Source organism: Pelmatolapia mariae, linkage group LG1, assembly GCF_036321145.2.
Source record: "Pelmatolapia mariae isolate MD_Pm_ZW linkage group LG1, Pm_UMD_F_2, whole genome shotgun sequence".
Classification (NCBI taxonomy): domain Eukaryota; kingdom Metazoa; phylum Chordata; class Actinopteri; order Cichliformes; family Cichlidae; genus Pelmatolapia; species Pelmatolapia mariae.
The window spans coordinates 2965663-2980950 of record NC_086227.1 but is presented as its reverse complement, the minus strand read 5'-3'; the positions used below and the strand labels follow the sequence as shown (position 1 = coordinate 2980950).

The 15288-nt window shown below is 38.5% G+C and overlaps 1 protein-coding gene across 2 annotated transcripts in view; it reads right to left on the bottom strand.

Annotated features, from left to right (window-relative positions):
- LOC134624915 (SH3 and multiple ankyrin repeat domains protein 2-like) overlaps positions 1-15288 on the bottom strand; it is a 299782-nt gene that overhangs the window by 242818 nt on the left and 41676 nt on the right. The gene's annotated exons all lie outside the window — the stretch shown is intronic.

Below are 15288 nucleotides of genomic sequence, written 5' to 3'. Positions count from 1 at the left end.
ACTGTGTGTTGGAACCAGAAGTGATACTCTACCGCAAAACTGTGTGGTAGAGCTACATCACATCACTTTTGGTGTTACAGTGAAGGTGTCTTGGTCCCTTGCTTGGGGGAGCAATCCACTAAATAACTTTAAATAGAAAGATTATTTTGAACACTCGATTTGCATTAACTGACATAAAGTTTAGAACCCATGGACGTCATCAAACGCTGTGCTCCCTGTCTTGAGATGCTCTGCTCCACTGAGTCTTTCTGCATTCAGTTTTACCATTTAAAACTAAAAAAAGCTCTGTTGGGTTGAGGTCAGGACTTCATCATTGAAGAATATCCCATTTCTTTGCCTTGAGTAACTACTGAGTTGCTTTTTTAGAATGCTTTGGGTCATTGTCCATTATCAATCTATTTGCTTTGTGAACCGCTGTCCAATCAGCTCTGTGGCCTATGGATTATTCTGAACAAAAAGTACATGTCAGAATTCATGCTGCTGCTTCAATCAGCAGTCATATCATCAATAAATACTGCTAGCACAATTCCACTGACAGCTACAGTATACATGTCCAGACCAGAACATTTTGTAAACTCCCTCGAATTAAAAGTGTAAGTTTGTACACAAATGTGTGATTTTTTCCAATATGTTATACTACAAAAAGCAAGAGGTGAGCAAAGACTTTAAACTGTAATATCTTTTATCAGTTCATAAACAAAGACAGTTCTAATGCTTTAGTTAAACAGTCTAAGAAGAAAAGTGTTCTGTTTAAAATTATTTTGAACAAATAAAAGCATCAAATCTTCACATAAAAAATATAGTGAATTGGAAATTACTTCAGAATTCTGAGTTCCATTCATGAGCACTGCAGAGTTAGAGGATGGCTGATTGTTTTCACAGCAGTCCAAACAGGCATGAGCAACATATGGAAGAGTCTCCTATTCCCTTTGTGATACATGAGCTGTGACAAACAGGGTCTGCAGACAGTGCCTTTGGACACATTGCCCACTTACAAATGGGACTGCTGCCATGGACGTGTCCATGTGCAGGCTCTAGAGGTTTTTAAAAAGACACAGAGCCTGAGAAGCAGCCTTAGCTGAGCCACGCCATGTGAATGGTAGATCCTATTTCTATGCTGCAAAATGAGCAATGTTCACTGCCTCATTACCCCCCAGCCTCTCTGATATGTTCACTGTTCCAGTCAAACAGTTTGTGTCTGGACATATATCTATGTTGAAGTGCTTCAGCTCAAATTAATGAGCACGCTGCTCACTGGTTGGGTTCTACTTACAGAGTTAAATATCATCTGATGATGTGATGTCCAAATGGTGATTTGTACCCTTGATTTCAGCATAACAGCCGTAATTTCCAGAGCATCTCCTGCTGTCAGAATGAACCACACAATAAACCCTGTAATGTAATGTGTATTCATATGATATCAAATAACTCGTTGTCTCCATGAGAGGATATCAAGTTGCATCCAAAGGCAGTCCTGCAGTAAAATCAGCACAGCACATTTAGGCTTACATGTGCTTAAATGTCAAACCCTGCTAATATATTAGAGTGAAAGACCGGCTGCAAACAATCCACATGACTCAGGCACAGAGAGGGATTTGGCTGAGGGAGAGAAAGGGTCTCTGGGCTGAACACTCTCCGTCTGCCACTCTCCTCCCCACGATATCCTCCAGACCCCCAAAATCTGTCATACTATGTCCAGAGTGGGAGCTGAAAACACTATATCAAAATACATAGGAACATCAATTATTTCACAGCCTTTCTATTCTAAGCACTGTAGAATGATGTATGATATTTAATTTATTTATTTATTATTTATTTATTTAATTCAAAGTTACTTTTAAATTATCTGATGCTCCCCCAGAAGCTCATAAATAGTGACTTTGAGGAGAAGGTTTTCTGTGGTTTACAGCTGCAGAAAATTTGAAATGACATCAGTGCAATTTCCTTTTTGCTGTTTCATGCAGGACATGAAATTTTAATTTTAATAGTCATCCCTTGGTTGAATGCTGAAGTACAAAGTATGGAGCTTCCATACAATCCACAGATAGTGAATTATTAATCATTAATACATCATTAGAGTTTCGTCATGTGAAGATTTTACCAGAGTTTCCTGTTAGCTTGACTGAGCATCATGGTATCATATACTGTATGCACCTATTGGACAAATCTGCAGCACAGAGTGAGCAGTGCAGAACTGATACATTCTAACTCCTATTTTTATTCCCAGGCATAGTGCCAGGGTTCAGGCCAGTTTCACAAGGCAAGATATTTTGATCATCAGGACAACACTTAGATGAAACTGTCTCGGGTTATCATGGAAATTACTAAGACGTGCACCAGACACTGATTTGCTACAGCATTAAAGTCATTAAGCCCATGCTCTGAAAAACCCAAATTTTCTTATTACAATGTAATATTCTTCTGGGAGCTATTGTGTCTTGACATTCATATGGATGTTACCTTGATACTGGCTTTTATTTTGTTGATATTAGTAGACCTTATTGTTATTTTGCATCTTGTAGACGTAAGTTCTCAGTGCAAGATTTATCAAGTTTTGCAAGGACACATGTTGAACCTCTTAGCATCAACCTGTCTATTGTCACAGTTAGGGCTGAGTTTTATTAAAGCCAAGATGTTCTAACGTACCAGTGATGTGTCTTACATTTTTCTTTAAACGAAAAAGACAAAAACACCGAATAAAGCATTCACCTAATTAATGTCATGTAAACTCTCCCCTAACCTTAAATGATTTGCCTGTGATCTAGTGGACGTTAATAAATAAATGCTGCCAAATATTTTATCGTTTCAGAAAAGTTTGAAAAATATGTTCTACAGGTTACTGTGGCATTGTGCCAAGAAACAGTAGAGAGCTTCATTTTTTTTTTTACACAAGACCAACTGGTGGCGCTGACTACACCAGAAATTCTGAATGGAATGAAACCTATCATCTCTTAGGAGGTACAAAGGAGACAAAGCTGGAAATAAGCAAAGAACTGGAAGGAGGAAATTGAAACCATCCTTTCTTTACTATGTTACAGTTCATGGGCAAGAAGATGGACAAGTTTGGTGCACAGATTAAAACCCAGACGGAATAACATAAGTACAGTATTATGTGCTTCATAGAAATGTGGCTGTATTCACACTTTCACACACTTTCTGGGATTCTGGAGGTAGCTGACAGGGACTAGCAAGCCAAGTGGGTTCTGGCTCTGCCATCAGCTGAGGCAAAAACTCAGCTGTGGGTAGAGTTTGGTGAGGCTATGGGCCAATACTTTCAGTTAGCCTCAAAATGACTCTAGGAAATATTCATATAGCTTGGAAAGAGGAAGCAGCTTCCTACTCTCACTGTATACATTGCGATGGTGTACTGCTGACTTCAAATAATGGCATAGTACGGTTGTGGAAGGAGTATTTCTATCCCACTGACATACCTTCCATAGAGCAAGCTGAGTCTAGGGAGGAGAAGGATGACTCATCCATCACTTACAGAGCGGTCACGGAGACAGTTTAGGCTAGAACCACTGTAGACATTTTGACCTCACAGAAACTAGTCTTACCATATAAAAATATAGCAGGTTGTAATAAAGAATAAATGACTAATTACTGTAGAGCTGAAACGGATGGTTGGGATATGAAACAGTGTCAAAGCAGGCAGAGTGTGTGACTCTGCCCTTCTCACATAAAGAACCAGGCAGACTGTTAGCTGTGCAGATTGGAGGTGATCAGCTGAATCAGACAAGCTGGTTTCTGTCCTGAGGAGCTGAGCTCAGAAGTACAGAGGCAGAGCAATGTCAACAGTGAATGAGAGAAAGGCTCCAGGTCTGGTGAAGCAGAGGCAGCTGTGGAAGAAGACGATAGTCTCGCTTTGTCCTACTTTTAAAATAAGTAGAAGTACAACCCTCACGGGTTTGGAATACTGGTAGTGTTAAACAAGTCCTTGGTGGCAGGTCCCCTGGGGTGGATGACTTTTTCAAGGCTGTGGACATTGTGGGTTTCTCTTGTTTTGTGGATGTGGAGAAGGCCTAAAACCACAGCCTTTGAGGTGTCCTGTTTGGATGCTTTCTGAGTATGGCACATTTGGCCCGTTGTTACTGGCTAATCAATCCCTGTGCAACTGCAGTGAGAGCTTGGTTGGCATTGGTGGCAGTAAGTCAGACCCAGAACTGCTTCTTTTCTCCTCCAACTTTTTCTTCTGAAGATTTTTGCCTGAAATATTACAGCTTGACATTGTGTAGGTTGACATGTTTGTGTAAAGTGGAAGATAAGCAGATATGCTTGAGCTGAAGAGGAGCCGAGGGGTGGGTGGAGAAGCAAGGGCTAACTTCCATATTCACAGATCCACCCATACTAAAGAAGGCAAAGGTGTAGCGTTAGATCTAGTTCTAGTTCAGAGGAATGTTTTTTCTGTCTTTTTAATAGAATAGAATAGAATAGAATACCCCTTTATTGTCATTTCACTTGACAATGAAATTGTGGGTGCTACAAAACAACTGTGCTGGAATAAAATATGCAATATAAAATATGGAAATAATGCAACAATGGATTCATAGTTAAATTTAATATCCATGTTTAAAAAGACAATTATAAAATATCTAGTGCACATTTTAACAGTGAGATATGTGAATAGTATGAATAGAGTCAGCTGACAACACCAGATACTTTAATACACACTATACTTACTATACTGTAATTATCTAACTGAATCTGAAACACTATTTAGGAAACCAGTAAGGAAAAATACTTACTACACTAAATGACAATGAATCAGATGATGGTGCATCATCATCTTTCCTTCAACAACAGAAAGAAAACACAGTGGTGCCTTTTGCAGCATAATCAAATTAGAGTGTGTTTATCCTGCCATGCTCTGACCAACGTATGTCTCTTCCCTAAAGAGAGCAAAACTAGAAAACTATCCTGGACTACCTGATTGGCTTTATCCACTTGGGCTTATCTGCAATTAAATTAATGATTGCTACAATTTCATGACTTGAATCTACAAAAGTTATAGCGGCGGCTGATTCTGCTTTCCTTTTTGCTAAAGCATATAGTTAGGGCTGGACCAGGTGACCCTGAATCCTCCCTTAGTTATGCTGCAATAGACGTAGGCTGCTGGGGGATTCCCATGATGCATTGAGTGTTTGCTTTCCAGTCACCTTTCTCACTCACTATGTGTTAATAGACCTCTCTGCATTGAATCATACTTGTTATTAATCTCTGTCTCTCTTCCACAGCATGTCTTTATCCTGTCTTCCTTCTCTCACCCCAACCAATCACAGCAGATGGCCCCGCCCCTCCCTGAGCCTGGTTCTGCCGGAGGTTTCTTCCTGTTAAAAGGGAGTTTTTCCTTCCCACTGTCACCAAAGTGCTTGCTCATAGGGGGTCATATGATTGTTGGGTTTTTCTCTCTATCTAATATTGTAGGGTCTACCTTACAATATAAAGCGCTATGAGGTGACTGTTGTTGTGATTTGGTGCTGTATCAATAAAACTGAATTGAACTATCTATGCTAGGCACCTACATGGGAACATGGAGGAAGCTAAGAGCAAAGAGTCAACAAACTCACACTGAATAGTGCCAACAGGTATTTTACGACATCAAACCTTCTCTTTGTGTGTTTGTAACTGGAGTTAGTTATAATCACTTTCCATGTTTAGGTTTGACGTGGGTTATTATTACACCGTAAGTGCAATAATACACAACACATACAAGCAGAAATGACCATTAATCACAAAAGTATATAGTAAAGACTCACACTGAGCTGAAACGAGACGAGTACAAATAAATAAAATGTGATGAATGTATTATGTTATTTTTTATTTTGTTTATTTTGGTCCTCTTGTAATATATCTAATATATAACACTATATCAAGTACTAGTACACTACATAAAGTACTGGAAATACTAACACAACTGTAAAAGCTGAGATCAGTGCACTTCTATTTCTTCTTCTTCTCTTGTATGGGCACTGCATGTATATGTGTAGTGTCACCAGATTATTGTAACCATTTCTAAAAATATCCAAAGCTTAAAGGAAAATATACAAGATGGACACAATGCAGTTGTTAAGAGAGAAAGCAGGTGTGGGTGACATGTGAATTCTAACTGTCACTTTTTGCCACAACAGTCCATTCTTGCAGAATCAGTCTTGCTTTCATTGTGTTACTAATCATTATATTAAGCACACTGACACAAGTCCACCCAGATGGGTCTCTGCCTTGCTGAAGTCTCCCTCCGTGCTTCCCTGACTCATCGACACGAACACTGCCATCCCTTCACTCAGCTCTCCCTCTCTTCTCTGTTGATGAGACAGTGTAAAGAGGCCAACACACAGTGGAGTTCCTCCAAATTGAGAAGAGTCTAAATGGAGCCTAATAGGCCAGCCTCCCCTCTTTCTCTATTTCATCTGCTCTGTCACTCTCTCCACCCGCTCTCCTTCTCATAATCTTCCTTTCTTGGCAAGTGACTGAACATTTATTTCCTCAAGAAGCAGGCGTGTGACAATTCATTAACTAAAGTCTTGGTGTGTTCTCGTCACACATGCTCTTTCACGTTGTGTTTCTGCAGGTTTCTACAAGTGTGTGTGCACTAACATATGATGCATGCACTGATGGCTTTACATCAAGTGTGTAACTCAAGAGGCTCTAACCCCAGTAAATGCTTATAAAATGACAGATGGAGTTTCACATACAAATACCACAAGACGTAGAGAGATCTCGAGAACAGATAGTAATGAAGTCATTTAAAGCAAACTGTCATGTCCACAAAGACGTGATGTGAAACAGGGAGAGAAAGTAAAAGCGTTTTAACTGATTTGACCCCTTTTCCCTCTCTTTCTTTTTCCCTTCTGTGCTGGAGACAACCTTAGTGGGCATTTCAGTGTTTCTCATACATTTGCCTTGACCGGGTCACCCAGGTATATTAACACCTGATGAAGTATATAGAAACTCATTTCAGGATTGTTGTTTTTCCACAGGATCTGTCTGATTGTGACCAGTTTTGCCAAAGAAATTTTCAGCAACTTCCCATTTTGGACTGCAGCTGATGAAAAGCTCTCAAAAACCGCCAATTAAAAAAAAAGATTTCTGATATAGCTGAATAGATTGGTTGTTGTTTAGGCTGACAACAAGCAATTGAGGGAATGGTACACCACCTACAGCATTTAAAACACATGTGCGCACCACCTTCTTCAGTGCAGATGTACAAAAATGCGTCGACACAAATAGAATCAAAATTTGTGAGTTTGATTGATCATCAGAGCAAATATGGGAGTGAAAAAAAGGAAAAGGTAATCCTGTAATGAAGAACAAATATATTTATCAAATTCAAAGAGAATTATATTTATTTACTTTGATCAGAAAATAAAACCAGACCACAGAACAGTAATTCAGTCATTTAAAAAAGATTTCCAAACATAGTTTGTGCAGCTGTAATCATGGAGTCAGTCAGGTGGTGTAACTTGGTAACTAAAGTGGCCCATGGGTTTCTCTTTTCAAGCCATAAATATAGAATATTAATAAGCTACCTTTTAGAGGGTTGTTATAAAAGTGTATATGTAAAGCTACAAAAGGTTCAGTTCATATTTAATTCTAATCTGAGCTGCGTCTGACAGCCAAAGGACATAACACCAGCACTGCTATTATTGTGTTTGTACTTTGTTTGTTTGCTTATTTAGTGTTTCACCGAAGATTACGACACATTTTGTTTTGGAAACGGTCAAAAATTATAAGACATAAATATATTCACCAATAAGGTAACGCAGGCATTACTAAACACTGTCAGTGTTTAGAGCCCGTCGGGACTGCTGTCGGGACCACAGGATCACAGGTAGATGCACACATTCCTCCTACAGGTGGATGCTTGGAATTTGTGTGTTTAATTTGTAGGTAGGCTGGATGGATGATCAGCACTACATGACAGAGCAAACATTTCACTTTGATTTGGGGCTGAAATGTTGTTTGAAGGAGTAATTACATTTGAAATTTACAAATACTGAATTATTTTACTGCATTAACACAGTACTGCATAGCTCTGAAATGATATGCTGATTATTTGATCAGTCAAATGCCAGCAAAAATAGGCAGTTATGTTGATGAATGATTAATCCTTTAAATCTACTATGCAGAAAACAAACTAATTCCAGCATCTCTAACCTGTCATTGCTGATGGGAATGGCACATAAAAGCATTTCTGAAGTGGGGACCTTTGTCTGTTCCAACATACCTAAAATCTGAATGACCACTACAAAAATAACTATGAAAGGTAATCACCTGCTTGAATGTGCATGAATTTAATTTCACGATAAATTATTCAGCTGACATTGGCCTTAACAATAAATGACGGATAAATGAGTCTCCCCTCTGCACAGTTTTAAAAATATATATTTAATATACATTTTCTTTAGTATAATAAACTTTTGTTGTGAAACACAGGCTAAAGTTTTAGAACAATGATTAAAAGACACAACTGTTATGAGAAAGGATGTTCTTGCTTGGTACTAGCGATGGGATTTCCGGCTCTTTTTAGAGAACCAGCTCTTTCGGCTCCCAACCGGCTCTTCAGGTTGTTTTGTTGCTTTAATTAATTTATTATTAACAATAATATAAAATTATGCACTAAAGGAATTACTAATGTTAAAAAAAGTGGTTTTATTTATATATGTTTATATATAAATATATGTGGTGGCCCCCAGAGACAAAGCACGTACAAATTCCAAAACATATTTCTAGCGTTAACTGAACTTCCCAAACAGAGCTACCTAGATCACTTAAATTACACAATTGAAAGCATATGTGTATTGTTTGTGTATTTATACACAAGCACTCATATATATTCAAATAATTTAAAAAGATGTTCATTTACCTGTTACTACCACACACCAAATCCGGTCGTTGGTACTTGCTGGCTTGTGTAGCCACTAGGTAACAAAAGCTCAACACTGCGCCTAGCATCCTGGAGCACTTCTGTTGTGTTTTGTACGTGTTTTGGAGTTTTTACGTGTTTTGGAGTTTTTACGTGTTTTGGAGTTTTTACATGTTTTGGAGTTTGTACGTGTTTTGTCTCTAGGGGCCACCGTAAATATACTTTTATTTATTCACTCCACATAAAATGTAATAAATAAATCATATAACACAAAAACCAACTATTCACATTTCAACTTTTAACTATTTAAATTTTCAGCTTTTTCCTTTTAAACAAATTTAAAGTGAAACAACACAAAACACTGCAAACCACAACACAATTAAATATAAATTAAAATATGAAAAAGAAGATGCATATTCTCTGTCATATGGGCCTGCAAGAATAAACTTTCTGAATCCTTTATCATCCGCAACTGAAAATAGTTGTGGATGGTTACTATACCTTTCTAATGTGACGTTGTTGTCCCTGGCTCTCTTTCTCTCTCTTTCCCTCCCGCTCTGTTCCTGTGCTACTGTGAGTGTAACTACCGCCCCTCCCCCCTCAGCCCGCGGAGTGAAGCGGAAAAAAAGTGCGAGAGAGAGGGTGAGAGAAAAAACCCCACGGCTCGCGATAAGGAGCCGGCTCGCATCGTTCACGTCAAAGATCCGGCTCTAAGAGCCATTTCGTTCGCGAACGACACATCACTACTTGGTACGGTTGTGTGCCGTGTTACACCATCTACCTGCAGGAAAAGACACTACAACATCATTATATGACTTCTGCTTGTTATTCTGAGACATAAGAATCATAATTTCCAGGGCTACAACCAGACGTTGTTAGGTAAACATAAAGTTATTTTGGGCATTTTACCTCGGCCAATGAGAGCATCATGTGTGCCATTTCTTTGTCATACCTTTTGTGAAACCATATAGAGAAACATTAAATGTGCAGAATAGTAATCAGTTTAAATATTGCTACAGGTCTTGCTTGATTTCCAAATCCTGGAAACATTTTTCAGTCAAAACTGCCACTATCTACATGTCACTGTGCTCTGGGTCATTAGAACTGTAACCCACTCCCTTAAATAACCAATAAACACTTTGCATTGACATCTCAGTTGGAAAACTATGTAAATGGGCCCCACTTAGGGAGCTGTTCAAAGAACATGAGTTACTTTAGTATCTGTGTTACAACTGGAAAGTTATAATTAAGGTGGGAAGCAGATACAGCGCAGTAGCAGTGGAGAAGATAGTGAGTTGATGACAACTTAACATGGCACAGGTCTGCACTCATGAGTATCGAGTTTTTTTGTTTTTTGTTCTTGGTACTTTTTTTTAAAGTAACTTTTTCAGGTGGGTCAGGTCGGGAGCTAGCACTAGAGGTACAGATATGTAATCTGTTATCCATACATAATATACAGCAAATGTTCAAAAATTAAAAAATAAGATGTGTTCTTAGAATTTCCACTACAAATTTCATAATCATGCAGATTGCACATGTTTACCCTACATGCTATGGTATAATTACTTCAGTTCACTAAGGGATGAGCTGCTGGAATAGAAATGAATAAAGTGGTTGGTTTGTCCCACTGGACAGCTTTTCAAGTAAAAATCAAGTACCAAACAGAAAGTGAAGAAACATTTTTGCTGCGCACACTGAGCCCAGAGTTTCACTGTAAGAAAGTAAAAAATAAATAATTTTTTTTTAAACTGCAATTTTCTGAGGACAGTTTATCAAAGCAATTTATCCTTACACATGATGGCGGTTGTAGAAGATCTTGTTTTGCTGCAGAAAGGTGTGAAATTGTGTTGTCTGAAAACTAACAATGAAATCCAACTGCAGCGCGTCCCAGATAACAGACTAGGTAAGCTCACTTATGGTGCCAATCAATCATGTTTACCAAGCCAAGCAAACCACAGCAGAAAAATCAAGGCCAAGCAGCACATTGTCTAAGCTTCCTGTCAGTTACTGCAAGACAGCATGTTCTTATTAAAATCACACTGTCATCCAATTTCCTGAAAGAACATTTGCTTTGTCTTAAACAATGTGAAAGCAATCACAGCATTGCTATTTTATAGCAAATTTCTTACCTCTATTTGTGATAGAAAGATTGAAGGAGCCGCATCCCACTTCACTTCCTATAAACTCAGCAGGCTTCAAACAAAGTGGTGTTACTCTGAATGTTATGTTAGAAAGTGATTTGTGTCCTGCATTAATGGTGTAACGTTTGCAAGAATGTGAAGCAGCCTGTGTCTAAGCATGAAACACGAAGTATGAAGCTTTTTGCTCATGAAGGTTACGTGTACATACAGCATATCGAAACTTTGCATACATTCATCTTGGGCATTAATACCATTGCAATTTTGTGCTTTTAATAATGTCTTTGAACTGCAGAAATTGCACAATTTATTTTGGATTTTCTTTGATTCACACATGTTCATATACCACTGGTCAGTTTTTCCAGTTTTGTATTGAAAATAATGCAGTTTAATGTCTCACTGCACTCTGAAATGAAAGCATAGTACAAATAAACAATTAGAGTGACTCATCAAAGTAGCCCCTTTGGCAGATATAACAGCTAACACATCCGTGGCATTCTTTCTACAACAGAAATCAAATCTTCTCCCATATCTGTTGCAGAAGTTCCCATAAATGTGGACCTTGTAGGCTGCTTTGCTTTCACTCTTCTGTCCAGTTCATCCCAAACCAGCTCGATGGGGTTTAAGTCTGGAGACTGTGCTGGACACTCCATGTTTTCAAGCTCACCATCTTGTTCTTTTTTCCTGAGGTAGTTCTCACACAGCTTGGACTTGTGTTTTGGGTCATTATCTTGCTGTAGGATGAACCCCTGCCCAACTACACACCAGAGGGTACTGAATGGAGCTGCAGAATGGTGTGGTAGCCGTTTTGGTTCAGGGTGCCTCTCACTCTGAATCGAGCAAACAGCCCCAGACCATCACACTTCCTCCTCCATGTTTGACAGTTGATGCCACGCACTGTGGAACCATCCTTTCGCCTTCTCGACTGTGCCAAAGATCCTGCGTGATGAACCAAAGATTTCAAATTTTGAATCATCAGTCCATAATACCTTCTTTCTTCTGTAGTCCAGTGGTGGTGTTTCATGGCCCAGCCTTTGTCTTATTCTGACATCTTAGCGATGGCTTTCTTGCTGCAACTCGTCCTGTCAAATCTGCAGCTCGACGTCTTCTCTTCACAGTTGAAACTGAGACTTGCACACTACGACCACTATTAAGCTGTGATGAAGCTGTTGTCCTGTGAGCCGCCGATCACACAGAAACGTGTCCTCTGATTCAGTCGTGTCTTTGGGTCTGCCAGACCTCTTCCTGTCACAGTTTGTTTCTGAGTGCAGAAGGAAACTGTACTCACTGACACCTTGACTTTCTTTGCAGTTTCTCTGTAGGACAGACATACGTTTTTAAGTGTTATGATGGTCTGTCTCTCTTCTATTTTTTATTTTATTTATTTTATTTTTGCCTTTTCTCACCATTTTTGTAGCAACACACTACTTTCTGCATTACTGTTCAACTGAAGGTATGGTACCACAGTGTGTTCCAACACTGCTTTTATGCAGACAGAGGGGGTTGTAAGTAATCCAGAAAAGTTGGGACAGCTGTAGGAATTAGTAGCATAACAGCTTTAAATTTTTAACCCTGAAAAGTATGGAGGACCACAAGAGCCACGCGCATCGAAATAAAAAATTCTGTGCTTAATTTTAATAAACTGATTTTTAAATTCTTTTCAAGTCTTCATTTCAAAAAACATTTTCGAATTGCACTTTAATAAACTGCATTTCAAAAACCTTTTTCGAATTGCACTTTAATAAACTGCATTTCAAAATCTTTTTTCGAATTCCACTTTAATAAAAACATTTTCGAATTGCACTTTAATAAACTGCATTTCAAAAAACATTTTCGAATTCCACTTTAATAAACTGCATTTCAAAAAACATTTTCGAATTGCACTTTAATAAACTGCATTTCAAAAACCTTTTTCGAATTCCACTTTAATAAACTGCATTTCAAAATCCATTTCCCTTTCCTGTTTGCTCAGGGATTAACATGTGGATTAGTATGGAGGACCACAAGAGCCACGCGCATCGAAATAAAAAATTCTGTGCTTAATTTTGAGCCACGCGCATTGAAAAATAAAAAATTCTGTGCTTAATTTTAATAAACTGATTTTTAAATTCTTTTCAAGTCTTCATTTCAAAAAACATTTTCGAATTGCACTTTAATAAACTGCATTTCAAAAAACATTTTCGAATTGCACTTTAATAAACTGCATTTCAAAATCCATTTCCCTTTCCTGTTCGCTCAGGGATTAACATGTGGATTAGCAGTTGGATTAGCAGTTGGATTAACAACTTCATTTTAAAAATCCTGCTGCTATTCAAATTAGCCACACCGTGGGATGTAAGGAGCTCTCTGATTGGTTGGTCAGACACAGGCTGTCTGCCAGCCTGGATTTTTCTAGCTCATAGCTTCTCCCTGCTACGAAGCTTGTGTGCTTGTACAAAGGCCGTTCAGCCTCGGGATTTATACTCGGCTCGACACGGATATGTGAAGAATGAAGGGACCCTGCAGCGAAACGGAGAGCCAACCTCTGACTGAGTGCCCGTTTACTCAGTCTGACCACCTGTTGAAGGTAACGTGCTAACATGGCTAACGCTAGCATCACCGCACGTAGCCCCGTTATTTTAGGTCTTTTTAGCTTATGAAAGTTTTACGTCGCAGCTGTACGAGCTCGCTACGTGTTTTGTAAGCTGCTGTGCTCTTCACAAATAAAGCTGGAAGCAGCTCAGACTGTTAGAACCAGCACTGAGGCCTGTTACATTTATACAGTGTTAGAGCAATGGCTGCAGCCTACAGCCTTTAAACTAGCGATTACAATGCTGACAGTAAACTCGTCAGTCCAGATGTTACCACATTACTCTATGGTACTTAGAGTTAAAACAACTGAGACAGGCTGATTAAAATAACAGCTGTCAGTTCTCTCATTCCTTATATCAAGACTGGAGATCACACTACTGATTTCAGTTCATTTAATATGTGAGTGCACAGATTCATTCTCAACTGGACATAAATGATGATCAAAGGTTGTATATATGATGAATTCATCAAATTCCAGCCTCTAACACAGTGCGCTGAATCTTAGCTATGAATGTCCAGTATATTCTAATCAGTGCAATTTAAGCATTCACTGAACCTACAGTATCTACACCTGTGTGGTAAAGATACAGATAATGAAGTTTAATTATTAATACAATATACATCATGAAAAACAAAAGCTGAAATTGATTCAGTTTAGTACTTTTCTCTGTATGTTCTGTGATTATAAAGGCCTTAAATTCTGTGATATATACTGTAAATGATTTTCACAGAGGTCTTAAAGTACTTAAATCACTGCTGATAGTCTGGTTGTGTATATTTTCACGTTTTTGTGTCTGTAGGGCTGTTTGATGACGATTTGGACTCCTCTGGGAGATGAGGACACACCCACATCTGTTCCATACTGCAGCCATGGATGGTGTTACGGCTCTGAGTCAGCTTTGGGCCATCAGATGCACACACTGGAAAACCAGCGCCTGTACTTCATGCAGGAGAGACGGCCTCAGTGATGATGAACTCTGCATCCTCTACTTTACCTCCTAATCTCTTTCTCTTTAACACATAATTAAAATCACTCCAAAAGAGTGTAAACTTACTGAGGAAGTCTCTAACTTGTACACATTTGTGCTTTTACTTGTTTTATGAGTTATTTTTAAGAAGAGTAAAGTTATTCACAAAGTTTTTATTCTTCTGTATTTATTCTTTTGTATCATGTACCACAGTCATACTGAACTTTACAGACCTGGTGAATTGGGGGAAAAAAAGTCATATATATACATGAATGAATCATTCAGCTTCAGCAGTATTTCTATTCATCTTATGAATTCCAGTCTAATGTCAATTCACTGTTTGAGTTCAGTTTTGGTCTTAAACTCCAGAGAATACCACCTAGTTCAACAATCTTTTTATCTGATTATTTGCAAAACGGTTTTCTTCTGAGAGATGCTGCTAGAGCTGAAATTGAGCCCAAAGAAACAACAAAGTTTAGTTCCTCTGGATTTTCCATGGAAAATTGTTTTATCACTCACTCAGGTGACTTCTCCAGTGTCACGGATGAGTGATGAATGTATCTCCCACTGAAAACCATTGTGTCCAGTTAAAGTCAATCGACTTTTTTAAGGAGAGTTGTTAGATGCTGTGCTCATGAGGACAATGAGTTTTAGCTTGGAGCACAATAAAAAGCTGCCATATTGGATCAACGAACAAAACACTTAATTGAGCAGAATTAAGTCAAAATGTAATATCCTCATATGATGA